The sequence below is a fragment of the Wyeomyia smithii genome, chromosome 2 (assembly GCF_029784165.1).
Source record: "Wyeomyia smithii strain HCP4-BCI-WySm-NY-G18 chromosome 2, ASM2978416v1, whole genome shotgun sequence".
Taxonomy (NCBI): Eukaryota; Metazoa; Arthropoda; class Insecta; order Diptera; family Culicidae; genus Wyeomyia; species Wyeomyia smithii.
Window position 1 is genome coordinate 147,019,274 of NC_073695.1, and position 14,729 is coordinate 147,034,002.

The following is a 14,729-nucleotide window of genomic DNA, read 5'->3' on the forward strand; positions in this document are numbered from 1 at the left end:
CTTAAAAACTGTCAAGCCTTATATGACAAGCAACTATATTGTTGAAAATGGTCAATTTCGATTGGTTTGATTGGCCGATATATGATTGCTTTCCCAAGGTCGGTCGACAGAATTATAGGCCTAGTAATTCGGAATGTATTTTTTTTTAAATTAGGGGGTTTTTTGGTTTATTTCATATGGAATATATATAGGCTTTAAGCCCGTTATCCACACTTAATATTAAAATACAATAAATTAAAGACAAAAATACAATCAATTAACACTCATGAAGTTGTCCTCTTAAATATAAACTTAGTCTGCTTTTAAGGATTGCAGGCGACATGTCGATGTTAACAATATGCTGTAGTTCATTAAATGTTCTCATGAATCGGCATGTAGGCTCATGTTGTGAATAATTCCGAGCTCGTTGCGGAGGGTTAAACACTCTTGGATTCCTTAGCGTAACCGTATTGCTATTACGATGTATTCGGGCTGAAAGGGTTCGACTATCAGTCCTTCCTGCTAATACATTGGTGAAAAATACTATGTCAGCAATCCTATGTCGGCAATGTACTGTGTCAATATTAAGTAATGCACACAAGTCCTGATAGGCAGGTAGTTGATCACCATTGCATCTAACGTTCCGTAAGGCAAAACGCACGAACTTTTTTTGAATTCCTTCAATTCGTTGAATATGTAATACATATTGGGGGCGTCAAACAACGCTCGCAAAGTCCACCTTGCTCCGTACTAGCGCTTTGTAAATGGCTAATATAGAATAAGGGTCTTTGAGATTCCGTCCGTACCGTCTCACAAGAGAAAACAATTTCAAGCTGTCTGTTTATCACAATAGATCAAAATGTCTCTGGTCGCAGTGATGAGTCCACACAGAGAAAAAAAAAGCTGTCTGTAACTACATTGTCAATATGATTTGTAAACGAAAGTTGTCGGTCAAATGTGACGCCTAGGTCGCGAACTTTTTCTTTACGTGGTAACCCAGTTCCATTGGAATGATATTTAAACTCGATAGGAGATATTTTACGAGAAAATGTCATAACTGAACATTTTTCAGCGTTAACGTTTAGACCACTATCCGAGCAGAATTGTCCAAAACTTTGCAAGTCCAGTTGTAATTTAAGACAATCGTCATTTGTTTTGACGGGCAAGAAAATTCTCACATCATCAGCATAAATCAGAATCATAGCATTAGTCAATTTGTCTGGGAGCTTGTTCATCACGAGTACGAATAACAGTGGTCCTAAGTGGCTAGAGAATAAACTCGCAAAGATTCGTGGTAACGGATTTCTTCTTTAAAAATCCGTGTTGCACAGAAGAAATGCGTTCAGCGACTACCTCGTAAAGAGAATCGTACACTAGCCGTTCGAAAAGCTTAGGAGTAGCAGATTGGATTGTTATACCACGATAATTCTCTACATACGAGCGAGATCCTTTTTTATGAACAGGTGTGAAGTGAGAAATTTTCCAAATTAAAGGAAAGTAACCGGAAGCCAGTGACGCGTTGAACAAACTGGAGCGACTAAAAGCTCACCTTGGAACTGTTTGAGGAGGCTGTTAGAGAGAGTGTCAGGGCCAGGCGACGAGTTTGTGTCAAGTTTGTGGATTCCATTTTTGACATCAGTTTCAGATACTTGAAATACTTCCAAGCCACTTTCGAAACAAGGTATACGCACAGTTGAAGGCTGCTCTGCAAAGACACTACGGAAATGTTTGGCGAAAAGGCCAGTCGACGATTGAGTATCTGTAGCGGTTGCGCCTCTGTACCTCATATTTTCTGGGATCCCAGAATGTTTCCTTCGATTATTTACGATGTTCCAGAAGGTTTTAGGATTATTTTTCAAATCATGCTGTATTTTATTCAATTCCTCTTGTGTGCAGCTTTGAACATACGCAGCAGTTGTTTATAGAGAGTTACATTTTCGTTTGATCTCGCACGACGCATTTTCTTCAAAGCAGCTCTTTTGCTCTTCATAAGCTCTATCAGCGCTGGAGAAAACCATTCGGGATATTTGTATCATACTTAACACGTTTCATAATCACAGAAGTATGACGGGAAAGAATACCAAATACTGTGAAATAAAACAGTAAGGTATTGAAATCCACCCAGTTATTAACTTTTGCGATATCGCCAACGTCAACGTCAAAAACGCCAATTGATCGAAGAAAATAAACCATTTCTATCGCCTGCGTCTGGTATACCTCGACATTACAAATAAACATTGCTTCCGATATAAAAATGTTATTCCAGTCAGGCTTTCACGCACGCTCGCGACATTTAATGCTTCCAAGTTCAAACACTTTTTGAGCACCACTGGTTTATACTTATCTGATTCATCTGCCCTAATGGTTAATAACATCGCATTGTGATGAATTTCATTTTTAATCACTGGATCCGTCAAAGCCAATTGACAACTAACTGTGTCAGTAGTGAACACCAAATCGAGAAAACAATTATTTTGATTTGGTAAACTACACACTTGCAGCAGTTCAACAGAAAGAAAACTGTCAACAACAGCTATCTCGGCCTGAGAGTTGATTCGGTTTGGTAAGTAAAAAGTATTATTTGAATCAAAATGTATCTAATTCCAATTCAAATTCGGCAGGTTCAAATCACCGACTACAACCACGTCATCATTTGGTCCTATACATTCTGCAATTGATTCAACGAACGAGCAGAAAGAGCGATAACGATGAACACTAGAGGTAGCTGGAATATATCCGCAACACAAATAGAGCGACCCGGTGGCTGCTGAAAGTTTAACACAAAGCGCTTCATTGTTTTCAGCCACTGCGTGTTCTGTGCTGGCAATATGATTGTGGACTGCAATCAAAACACCACCGCCGGATTTTTTAACGCTATTAGAGATGTTTCTATCGCAGCGATATACGGTAAAGTGCGGAGGAAAAAATGACCTATCTATTACAGTTGAATCAAGGTAAGTTTCTGTGAAAGCGAAAACATCTATATCAAGCTCGATTGCGGCCATGTAGACTGTTTTTTGGCGTTCGCTTCCTTTAATGCTGTTCATATTTTGGTAATACACATCTAATATTCGTTTTTTTTGCAGGTTTTTGAGCAGTCAACAAAGTTGTAGAAGCCAATGAGCACGAAGTTGAAACTGGCGCAGGTAAGTTTCCAGAATATTTATCCGTTACAATATTACATGACCGTTGTACTATTTCAGGTGTTTGATTATTACTGCGTACTGGCAAGCGGTGTAAGAAAGTTGTCAGAAGTGGCCTCACTACCCTTACATTCGGCTCGAAATGGCATCGACATAGGTTCATTCACAAATTCCCGAAAATAAATACCTTTTTGCCAGCTCGAGGGCTGCATCGCCTTTTCTTTATATTGCGAATCGATTCCCACTTTGAACGAGACAAACGTCATCCGATTTAAATCGGCATCTCTACGGACCAGTTTCACAACGTCTATAGGGCCTTCGAGTGAACTAACGTAGAAATTTCATCCACAGTGGCTTGTGGTGAGAATCTAGATAGGAACAGCCAGAATTTTTTTACTCGAGGGACAATGGGTATAACCGGGATAGACAAACCGTGTGCTGGCTCTTGATCCCCGCAAAGCATTTTAGGAGCATTATACTCATCGTGTGGAGGGTCCACCAAAATACGGGGTCGTTTCGATGGCCGTCCCTCAGTTCCTGATATTGATTTCAGGGTTGAAGGTGTTATGAGAATCTTTCGTGTAATTCTGGTAATCATGTTTGCATTGCTTCTAATTTCACTCTTTAACTCTTCAAACAACTGATTTTGTTGATTCAACAAAGCATTAAGTGCATCATTAGCGTTACTCAGAGCCTCACGAAAAGTGACATTGCTCATGAGTTTTCGGCAAGCCTGACACATCCAAAAAATCGCGGCACTTGATTTTACCTCTGCCCATATTGCGGAATTGAGCCTCGAACATCCGACGTGGAAGATAGACTTACAGAAACCTTGACAGGTAACAAAATCAGTGTCAGACAGGATAACATTAGCACAAGCGTTGCAAAGATGCTCCATTGTAAAACTCATTTTCACAGTTTTTAATCACACCTGTGGTTGTACTTCGACTAATCGTTATCGTAGACACTATTAAACAAGTTCCAACACTATCAAAAGTTACGAAAACACTGTTTATATCACTAAAAATCTCAAAAAACTGCGGAGGTCGTTTCCTATACGGGTTTGTTTGTAAACAACAAAGTTAGTAGCTTAAGTATTTATGATAAATATTAGTAAATAATGAGTATGTGTGTCCAATCACAAATGGTGACTTCTCAACACTGTTAGGAAAATTGTAATTTTAACTCTTAGGATTTGTTTGCTTTCGCAATTAGGACTTATCACTCGTAGGGATTTAAACTTACTTGTCAAAAAAGGGAAGTTAACTTACAACTAACTTAATTGCTAACTTATTGGCTATCAGAAGAGCTTATCGTAGCAATTGAGGATTGCAACGATTTTTGTCGATAATTGTTAATTATTTTGTTTGACATAGCTTCTAGTGTTTCAACACCAGTAAGTCTATGTAACTCGGGTGTACTTGACTGATCGGTACAGCAGAAAGCATTTCTGGTCTAAAAATTTGTTTGTAAATCAAAAGTTTATTCTTTAAACAAAGTTTAGAATTCCTGTTAATGAGAGGATATAAAAATCTCGTATATTTAATGCACTCTCAATGTGCTCTTTGAATATAAGTTTTGATCGTAAATTACTCCAAAGTAGTTAACCTTGTCAGACCAACTTAAAATAACCCCATTCATTAGCTTAGCTTAGCTTAGGTAGACTGCCCGTAGTTGCACTCCGTGATTGGTCGAATCAACGAAATTGCAATATGAACCAAATAAATGGCGCTTGGGACTAGCATTACATTATCATTGTGTAATTTTCACTGGTTTACAATACTTTTATCACTGACCAATAACGACACCGGCCACGACCAAAAGGTGGTACTACTTCGGAAGGAAAGGGATGGTGATACTCGTTTTGTTTAGAGACCGCGGGTACCACTGCATCTCTACGAGTATCACGGGATAGGAAATGTATTAAAACACAGCTCTGGTAACTTTCTGGTAAATGATGCTATATTACGCGAAACAAAAATTTGAATTCTAAAGTAGGATAAGGTAAGATAAAATCAGGATTTGCAATGGTAGGCAATGCGATCGAAAATTTGTTTTAGTCTCGCGCGCGGATGTATACCCAAATGTATTCGCATTTTATTAGGCTTTTGGGTTATTTGCACCCATTTTTATGCGTATTATTAACCTGAACCAGTGAAAACATTCAGGTTTACGAAAATTAACGTTGTTTTCACGTGTTCACTTGGTAATGTTTTTTTATTGTTTTTCTTGAATTAAATCACAATCGTTCATCATAAGTAGTTTAAAAAACATCATTTATATTTCGAATGTTAAGTTCCCCAGATCCGCTGTATGAAAATGTTTCGAAAAGTTGTTGAACGGAACACAGTTCATACACTTGCTATGCAGAAACAGTGTAAACCAAAAACATCGATAGTTTTTGCATACCATACTGACCAATAATAAAACTTGACAGTGCGCTAAATAAAATCGACCAATCAGAGAGGGGCTTTCACTTTGACAGAACTTTGGGTGATATTTGGTTTCTCTTGTCACATCCTGTCCTACACGCTCCCTAAAATGAATTCAAAAATGAGTAGAAAACAATTCATTTCCATAAAAAGTGGAACAACACGAAAATTGAGTAACTCTGTTGTTATTCAAAATTGTGTAACCATAGCAAAATTGTGCATAAGCAAATACTATGTATTTATTATTCAGAATGATGTATACAATTGAACTCATTTTTTGTGTTTAATGAAACTCATTTAGCTCGTAAAAAATATCAGTTTATGTGAACAAAATTATCCATTTATTGAATTTAAAACTACTCAGTTTTAAAATTAAAACTTACACAGATTTAGATTTTAAAACTACCAAGTTTTTGAATAGAAAAATATTCATTTTTGAATTTAAAACTAACCATGTCCAGAATTCAAAAATACTCAGTTTAAGAATTGAAAACCACTCTGTTTTTAATGCGATGTTAGCGTAGAGAGGGAGATTTGTGCCGGTAAAAGTCAAAACAAAACAAAACTTAGGTTACATTCAGATAGACTGAACGGTGTCAATTTTGAGTAATTGTAGATTGATTTAATAGTAGGTGTATATCACTAAGTGTAATAATACGTCCAAATTGCTCAACGTTGAGTTCACTCTTTTAAACTTTATCTTGGGTGGTTTGATTCGATTGAATTAATATTATTTGAAAATAGAATTTAATTGAAAAACAATCTATAAAATCTATGTTAATATTTATTCAAGAACCTCCTTCTAATTTGGAATCACTGGCTTCATCAATTTTCCTTATTAGTGCCTCCGCTTCAGCTCCATTCTCACAAATTATTATTAATCTTGTTTTTAATTGACGGCTATTATTAACAAACAGATGCACATAAACCGTTCGTCACTTAAAATCACCAACTCAGTGCCAAAACTATCAATATTCACAAATCTTTGCCATTTTCACGAAATCAATTTCATCACTCGGGTTTTCAATTTTTCAACCAGTTTGATTTTTCATCCAATGTTGGGTTCAAACAATTCAACGTTGGCTTTATATCAAAACACCGCCATTGAGTGAGAGCATGTTTAAAATCTATTGAGTTGAAATGACTCAGCGTTCGCATTGCAAAATTACCCAACACGTAAGTTGTATTATGTTTACATTAGCAATACTCAGAGGGAGAGATATGCGAAGAGAGTGTTGTGAGCCAAACGAACATGTCAAAATTCGAGCCAAACGAACAAGAAAGGTAACACATTGAAAGGTATTGCAAAAAGGTTCAATAACGAATATATTTATTTATACACGTTTTCCATGTTTTATTGCTAAAACATGAATTGAAAATGCTCCAAAGTTGCTTCATCACAGTGATTTTTAACTGGTGGTTCACAAACCCTTTGTGTGGTCTACAGAATAATGATGAAAGTATATAAAATTACACATAAACATAAAATTTAACACCTTCACGGTTTTGTGATGTACTTTATTATTCCCCAGGACTTCCAACGTCACCATCAGTTATACGAGCAGAATAAAAAAGTTAGTGAGCATTGCGCTTTGAGAATAGATCTGGCACCTCTGATATGTAAAACCTCATCGGTTGTTTCATCGCTTATCTCTCCCTCTGAGGATCTCTAGTTTACAGCATTTCAGGTAATTTGTACCCACCGGTTGGGTAGATTTTGTTTTCCGTGTACACGTTTGACAGTAGCCAACATACACGCTCGTAAATAATAACTCTAAAATGAGTTACATTTGACGCATTTTCGTAAAAAGTGGAACAACTCTTAAATTGAGTAACTCCACAAATACTCAAAACTGAGTAACACTAGGCGTCTTTAAAATAAGTCATTATTACTCAAAATGAGAGTACGACATTACTCATTTTTTGGGTACAGTTTAGTTTCATTACTGACTAGAAATCCGCCACGGCCAATAAACGACACCACATGTTCATCAATAATTACCTTGTAATAAAAGTAAACAGTGATAATGCCATCTGAGGCGCACACAATCAAAAAACTTTTGTCACAAACTGAAGCACATCGTAATCATCTTTCAAAATGGACGTCGTTATATGCGACGTTACTCAGAAAGAAGTTATATGAAGGGAACCCAAAAAGTGAGTCAAAGTTACTCAAAATCAAAAAGGACTTCTACTCATTTTTTGACGTCTACGAACATCGTTCTAAACTGAGTCAGAGTTGCTCAGTTCATGAGTTATTATTTACGAGCGTGTATCGCACGCAAAGTCGAAAGTTTTTTAATTGTGTGCGCCTCAGATGGCATTATAACTGTTTACTTTTATTACAAGGTAATTATTGATGAACATGTGGTGTCGTTTATTGGCCGTGGCGGATTTCTAGCCAGTAATGAAACTAAACTGTACCCAAAAAATGAGTAATGTCGTACTCAAATTTTGAGTAATAATGACTCATTCTAAAAACGCCTAGTGTTACTCAGTTTTGAGTATTTGTGGAGTTACTCAATTTAAGAGTTGTTCCACTTTTTACGAAAATGCGTCAAATGTTACTCATTTTAGAGTTATTATTTACGAGCGTGCGGGGCTTTATTTAAAAACTAAGGAGAGACAACTGGGTATAGATTTGCATCCACTTTGGGAACCACTCACTGATTGGCTGAAATTGAAAACCCCGAGTGCGTTAAAATTTATCATCAGGCTTGCTGGCAGTGTTGCTGAGCAACATTGTTCGTTGTTTTGATTTATGTTTTTAATGATGTCACCTGTTACAATCTAAAATAATTTAGAGTGAACATTAAAAAAAAGGTACAAAGCTTACAAATACGGGCGTAGTAAGAGATCCGATATGGATCATTACTAAAATCAATTAAAGTTTTAAACATACCTGTTGAGGCATATTGCTTGTGCGGAGAGTACAATTCAGATGGGCCATTGAATGAATCATAATCATTGATGGATGACCCGTTCGATTTTAAGTATATAAAAGATGCAGATTCTCCGGTAACCCTCAGACGGTAGAACTATCGCCTACAGGAGGAATTGTGCATAATGGTGATAAATAGCATTAAAATATTCAAGTATTTTCCGAGTGAATGGCATCACTTACGAAAAATACAACAGGGATCATCGAGGTGGATGAGGAAGAATAGTAAGAAGCCAGATGTCGCCCCTTAGGGAATTAGCAGCAGAAAAAAACTCGCGAATGACGTTGAAAACGAAAGCATGTAATAAACACCTAAGGTGAGACAACTGGGTATAGATTTGCATCCACTTTGGGAATCACTCGCTGATTGGTTGAAATTGAAAACCCCGAGTGCGTTAAAATTTATCATCAGGCTTGCTGGCATTGTTGCTGAAAAACATGCTTCGTTGTTTTGATTTATGTTTTTTATGATGTCACCTGTTATAATCTAAAATATTTTCAAGTACAGTACAAAGTACAAAGCATACAAATACGGGTGTATTGAGAGATCCGACTTGGATCATCACATATCGATTACCAAAATATCTAAAAGTGCGCAAGGAGATAACACGGTTTTGCGTGAAGCATAAGAACAGTATACCGCTGCTCAATATCGGAAGTAAATAGTGTAGTATAGGATTATTTCTACTTTTGAATCCGTTCTGAATTAAGTTTGGAACATACCTGTTGAGGCATATTGCTTGTGCGGAGAGTACAATTCAGATGGGTCAATGAATGAATCATAATCATTGATGGATGACACGTTAGATTTTAAGTATATTAAAGATGCAGATTATCCGGTAACCCTCAGGCGGTAAAACTATCGCCTCAGGAGAAATGGTACATAATGCTGATAAAAAGCATTGAAAACATTCAAGAATTTTCCGAGTGAATGGCATCACTTACGAAAAATACAACAGAGATAATCGAGGTGAGTAAAAAGAGTAAGAAGCCAGATGTCTCCCCTTAGTTTAAAAATAAAGCCCCGAGGCAGGCGCCCAGCAAAACTTCCATATACTTTTCACTTTAGTCGGGAAGACTCTTCACTCATTCAACATAGATAGAGATAGCATGTTGCCATTCTCCTGTGCGAAACTATCGACATTTTTTGTTTACACTGTTTTTACTTACCAAGTGAATGAACAGCGTTTGGTTCAACAACTTTTCGAAACTATATCATACACTAGAGGTGGGCAATCCGCTCACGAACTGATCTAAAGAGCTGGTTCTTCAAAGTGAGTGAGTGATCTATCGCTCTTTTTTAAAGAGCGGTAACTCACCCCTTACTTCAAGCAAAAAGCTGAAGCTGATTTTGTTGATCAGACACCGCAAGCGAGAGCCATATGAATGTTTTACACCCCAAGCGCAAAGCGGCGTGCGACACTGCAATAGAACTCCCATAAAATAGCTGCCACCGGCTGCCTGCTCTCCTATGCATAACCATCCACTAGCCGCGGGAATAAAAAATAAAATCTACTTGCCACAGTTCACACACAGCACACGGGCTGGCTAACGCCGGGACGCAAACGAAAAGTGGAACGAAAAAAGCGAAAGAACTGGTTCACTGATCTTTTGAATCTATGCAGACAATCCGCTCGCGAGCTGATCAGAAAATCAGTTCTTTAAAAGATCGAAATCTTCTGATCGCGAGCGGATTGCCTGCGAGCTGAACAAAAGAGCCATCGGAAGAACCAGTTCTCCTGAGAGCGAAAGATTTCGCTCATTCAAAGAACTGAATCTTTTGATCAGCCTGCGAGCGGATTGCCAGATCAGTGAATCAGTTCTTTCGTTCTTTTCGTTCCACATCCATTCGTGTGCGTACTCGGCGTTAGCCAACCCGTGTACCTGTGTATGGACTGTTGCAAGTTGTTTTTTGCATGCTCTTGCGGCTGGCTGGTGGCTGGGTGATGAGAAATGCAAGTCATGCTATTGTAATTTTGCGCGCGACCTTGCGCTTGGCAAATCGGGTGCTAAGCTTTCACCTGGCTCTCGCTTGACGTGTCTGATAATTGGCTACACTGATAAAAACCAAGAATTATGTAGGAACGAAAAAAGCGAGTGAGCTGTTAAAAAGAACTAGTTCATCTTAGTGAGCGGAACCGCTCTGAACCGCTCACTATAGTGAACCATTTTTCCCACCTCTATCATACACTAGACTGTGTAATGTCTATGAAAATCAACATTCGAAATATTATTCATGTTTTTGAAACTACGTATGATGAACAACAGCAGATTCATTTCTCGAAAAGCAAAAGGAATCCGAAATGAGTTGAAGTTATGACTAGTTCAAAAAAATTGAACATATATCTTTAAAACAATTGAAGATTTAATGAGCTATAGCATTATCAAATGAATTAATTAAAATTAAAATCCAGAACTTGGAAAATCCATGATATTGATATTTTCCTAATAAACATTTTTTGAAACACTGGCAAGCGTCGTGCTGAAAAATGAAAATGTTTCATGAGGGCAATTTTAAACGGAAATAAGAATGACAGAAGCCACTTGTCACGTACACAGAAAAATAAAACTACCCAAATATACGTATTTTTGACGCAAATCAGCCCTTCCGTGCAGTGATAGCATGAAATCGTGCAAAGCTGAACTAAGTAACACTTTTCCAGATTTGAATCCAACCTGAATCTGCTTCCTCTCGATAGTTTGAGTTTTTTTGCACCGCACACTCCGATGGATTGAGTTTAAATGCGTGCAATGCATGCAGTGCACGATGTATCCAACGATGCAGGCGATGATGCGACGCGATGAGTTTTGTTTTTAGATCGAATTTATGCTTTCAAAGGACAATGCAACAAACTGTTGAAGCAGACGCGGCGCGAATTTCATCGCAATTCGATTTTATGCAATTGTTGTTATGCAGGATTGGCCCTGACACAAGTGAAAGAGATTTTTATGGCTGTTCGCACCTACGCGAATTCTCATTTGCAATTGTCAATTTATGTGTTAAAACAAAAGCAAAAATATTTCCCTCCTTCACTTTCGCAAGTAAAAACCAAACCAAACAGAGTCGTCAGGGCCAATTCAAACTAAAATCAAAAACATCATATCAAGAAGACTGACATCTCTGGATCGATCCCATACCAATGACAAGCGTCGAATCAAACAGCGCACTCCATCTATTAAAGGTGGAAGTTTGCTATGACAGTGCTGGTAATTACATCGCTGCGAAGATAGAGTGTGCGTATGTGGTGGTCCAGTCTGTGCGTTTGGCTTGCACTCGCATCGCCAGCACCCACACTAGCATGCGTCAGTTCCACTTTTACTCAACAGATTGCACTGCCAAAACTGTCGCTCAATTTCAGGCAGTGTTCCCAGTCTTCTTGGTATGCTGTTTTTGCTAAAATCCTAAGACAAGACGTAACAGCTGGTCACCGTTACATTCAACCAATTTGAACCGGCTGCTGATTGGCTGAATTCGATAACGCAATCGTCACGTAGAAAATACAACGAGGTTACTTTTCACTGTAAAGCAGTGATGCTGGAGAGTCATAATTTAGCTATTATAATTGTTCATAAATAATGATGTAAAGTATGCAAGGTACATGATATTACCGAGTAATGTATTTCACTGTTATAACTTTAAAAATGCATTGATTAATCGTTAATTACTATTTCGGTTGAAGTCCAAGAAACTTAGAAAGAAAAAATTTGGGTACCAAGAAACCTAGGAAGAAAAAATTTGATAATAGAAGTATGCTTTATTGAACATAAAACAATAAATAAGAATTGAGTATTATTCGCCTATATATTGCAATTTTAATTTGTTTTATTTTCATTGACCTGCAGAAGTTGTTAAAAATAATCATTCTGGCATCAACGGTATGGAACGTTCAAAAAATTTCGACGGGGATGACGGCCGTTACGAAAAGAAAAATAAGAAGAAGCCATCTGTCGCGTCTTGTCTTAGCTAAAATCTAATTCAAGTGTAATGCACTGTTAGTAGGGTTTACGTGCAAACCGAAAATAAATGTGCAAGCAAGTTTTAAAACTCACTTGGATACGAGTGCAAAGTCACATTGCCTACTCTGGGTAAAAGTGATTTATCTACTTTTGAGTACCTTTACGATAGTCATCATTTAGGTGAAATTGAATACCTTGAATCAATAATATCAATATCAAAAACTCAATACGAATTTTTACCCAAACATAGGTGTTCGCATTTTACTAAGCTGTTGCGTGGTTTTCACCAATTTTTATGCGTGTTGAGGATCTTAATAACGACGCGTGTGTACAGGAGGAAATAAATTTTTATTACTAACTGTGTTGCTAGTTTATTTAATCACAACATATCTCTTATCCTTTAATTGGAAGTTTATGATAAATTTAAGCAGTATATCGAGTAACTAGTCAAGAGAATAATCATCAAAAGGTTTAGGGCGCGACACATCTCTGCGGGGTCGTTGCGGTAACATTGACTCTCCGTTATTCGTAGTTCTAGCTGTCTCGTCGCAATTGCCGAGTTCTGCTGATATTTGTTCATTGGATAGCGGACGTAACAGGTTCTTCACATGGGATGTGTTCCGCTTGACGATTTGTCCATTTTCTGTTTGAAGTGTCACACTGTTTCCATAACGCCCGACCACTGTTGCTGGACTCGGAAGGAATCCTGTGGACACCTTGTTCTGTGGAATCAAGTTTTTCATCAATACTTCGTCTCCGACTACTACTGATGACTCTTTCGCCCCGACTTCCTTGTCTCTCACTGTTTTTGCCTGATATTTACACACCTTATCTCGATCTCGCAGTTGTTCGTCGTCTTTGGCATCAGGCTGAAAATGCGGGATCACGTCCCGAAATCTCCTACCAAACATCAATTGCGCGGGCGCTACTCCTGTTATGTAATGCGGTGTTAGAGAGTACATGTATAAATATTCCTGGAGAGCTTCTTTCCAGTCTCTGCCTTGGTGTTTACTTATTTTGATCACTTTGAGGAAAGACCTGTTCTGACGCTCAACTTCCCCGTTTGCACTTGGCCAATAGGGAGTAGTATGAGTTAGTCTAATACCGTTGTCCACGCAATAATCCTGAAGCTCCAAACTAGAGAAGTTTTTCGCATTATCAAAGGTCAATATATTTGGTATATAGTCCCATTCTAGTGAATATCATTTTTAGAAAACGAATGACATCGCCTGATGTAGTTGATTTCATAGGTTCTGCCTCCACAAAGCGACTATACAAATCGATTAGAACAAATACAAAGAAACCGTCAGGTAGGGGCCCTAGAAAGTCACCAGAGAGGTGATACCAAGCAGTTGTAGGTAATTCACGAACGCGTAGCGGTTCAGGTTTATCGCACTGACCAACAAGCTGACATTCGAAACATTCTTTGCATATTTTCTCGGCTGCTGTATCGATACCGGGCCACCAAACTGCGACTCTCAACCTTCGCTTCATCTTTTCGCGACCAGGATGACCGGTATGTGCCAAGCATAATATCGCATCGCGTAAGCATAGCGGTACACAAATTTTATTTCTACGCAGCAAAATTTCACCGACGACACACAACGCGCTTTGAAACGGTGCGTATCCTTTAATGGTATCATCCCATTTGTTAAGCTGTAGTGCTGCCTTTACTTTCTGAATTTCTTCATCTTCGCCTGAAGTTCGGATAATTTCAGCCATTGCTACTGCCACCGGTCTACTTGCCTCCACTATAGCGCATAACTCAGCTTCTGATTTTCTATCAAAAGTTTTGCTGTCCAAAATTTCCGCCAGTCTCGAAACGGGTCTGCTATGTTGATTTCACCAGGAACGTGACGAATAGTGTAACGAAATGCTTGCATCCTTAACACCCACCGTTCTTGTCGCGGATTGGGAGTTGAAGTCATTTTAAAAATATTAATTAGCGGCTTATGATCTGTGAGTACGACGAAATCTAGAACGGTGAGGTACATTCGGAAGCGTTCCGATGCCCAAGCGATTGCTAATGCCTCCTTATCAAGGGTTGAGTACTTTTTCTCTGTTTTCGACAGGCTCTTGCTAGCGTAGCTGATAACACGAGATATTCCGTTGGAAGTCTGTAATAAAACTGCTCCTAGCCCGTTGTCACTAGCATCTGTAACAAGTGTGGTCCGATGTTTTGGGTTATAGTAACCGAGGTACTGGGGGTTGGACAGGGTAGCTTTAATTTTCTCGAAGCAACGTTTCCTTTCGTTAGTCCAAACAAACTTATTACCT

The 14,729-nt window shown here is 38.3% G+C and overlaps 1 long non-coding RNA gene across 2 annotated transcripts; it reads left to right on the forward strand.

Moving 5' to 3' along the window:
* Positions 1 to 841: 841 nt before the first annotated feature.
* LOC129723387 (uncharacterized) lies at positions 842 to 5,088 on the forward strand. Of its 2 annotated transcripts, XR_008727756.1 has the most exons (5): positions 842 to 2,542; positions 2,601 to 2,700; positions 2,783 to 2,933; positions 3,066 to 3,125; positions 3,183 to 5,088. It is a non-coding gene; the product is annotated as an uncharacterized LOC129723387 (long non-coding RNA). The 2 variants fall into 2 exon arrangements; XR_008727755.1 differs by having other exon boundaries at positions 842 to 2,700.
* Positions 5,089 to 14,729: the final 9,641 nt, after the last annotated feature.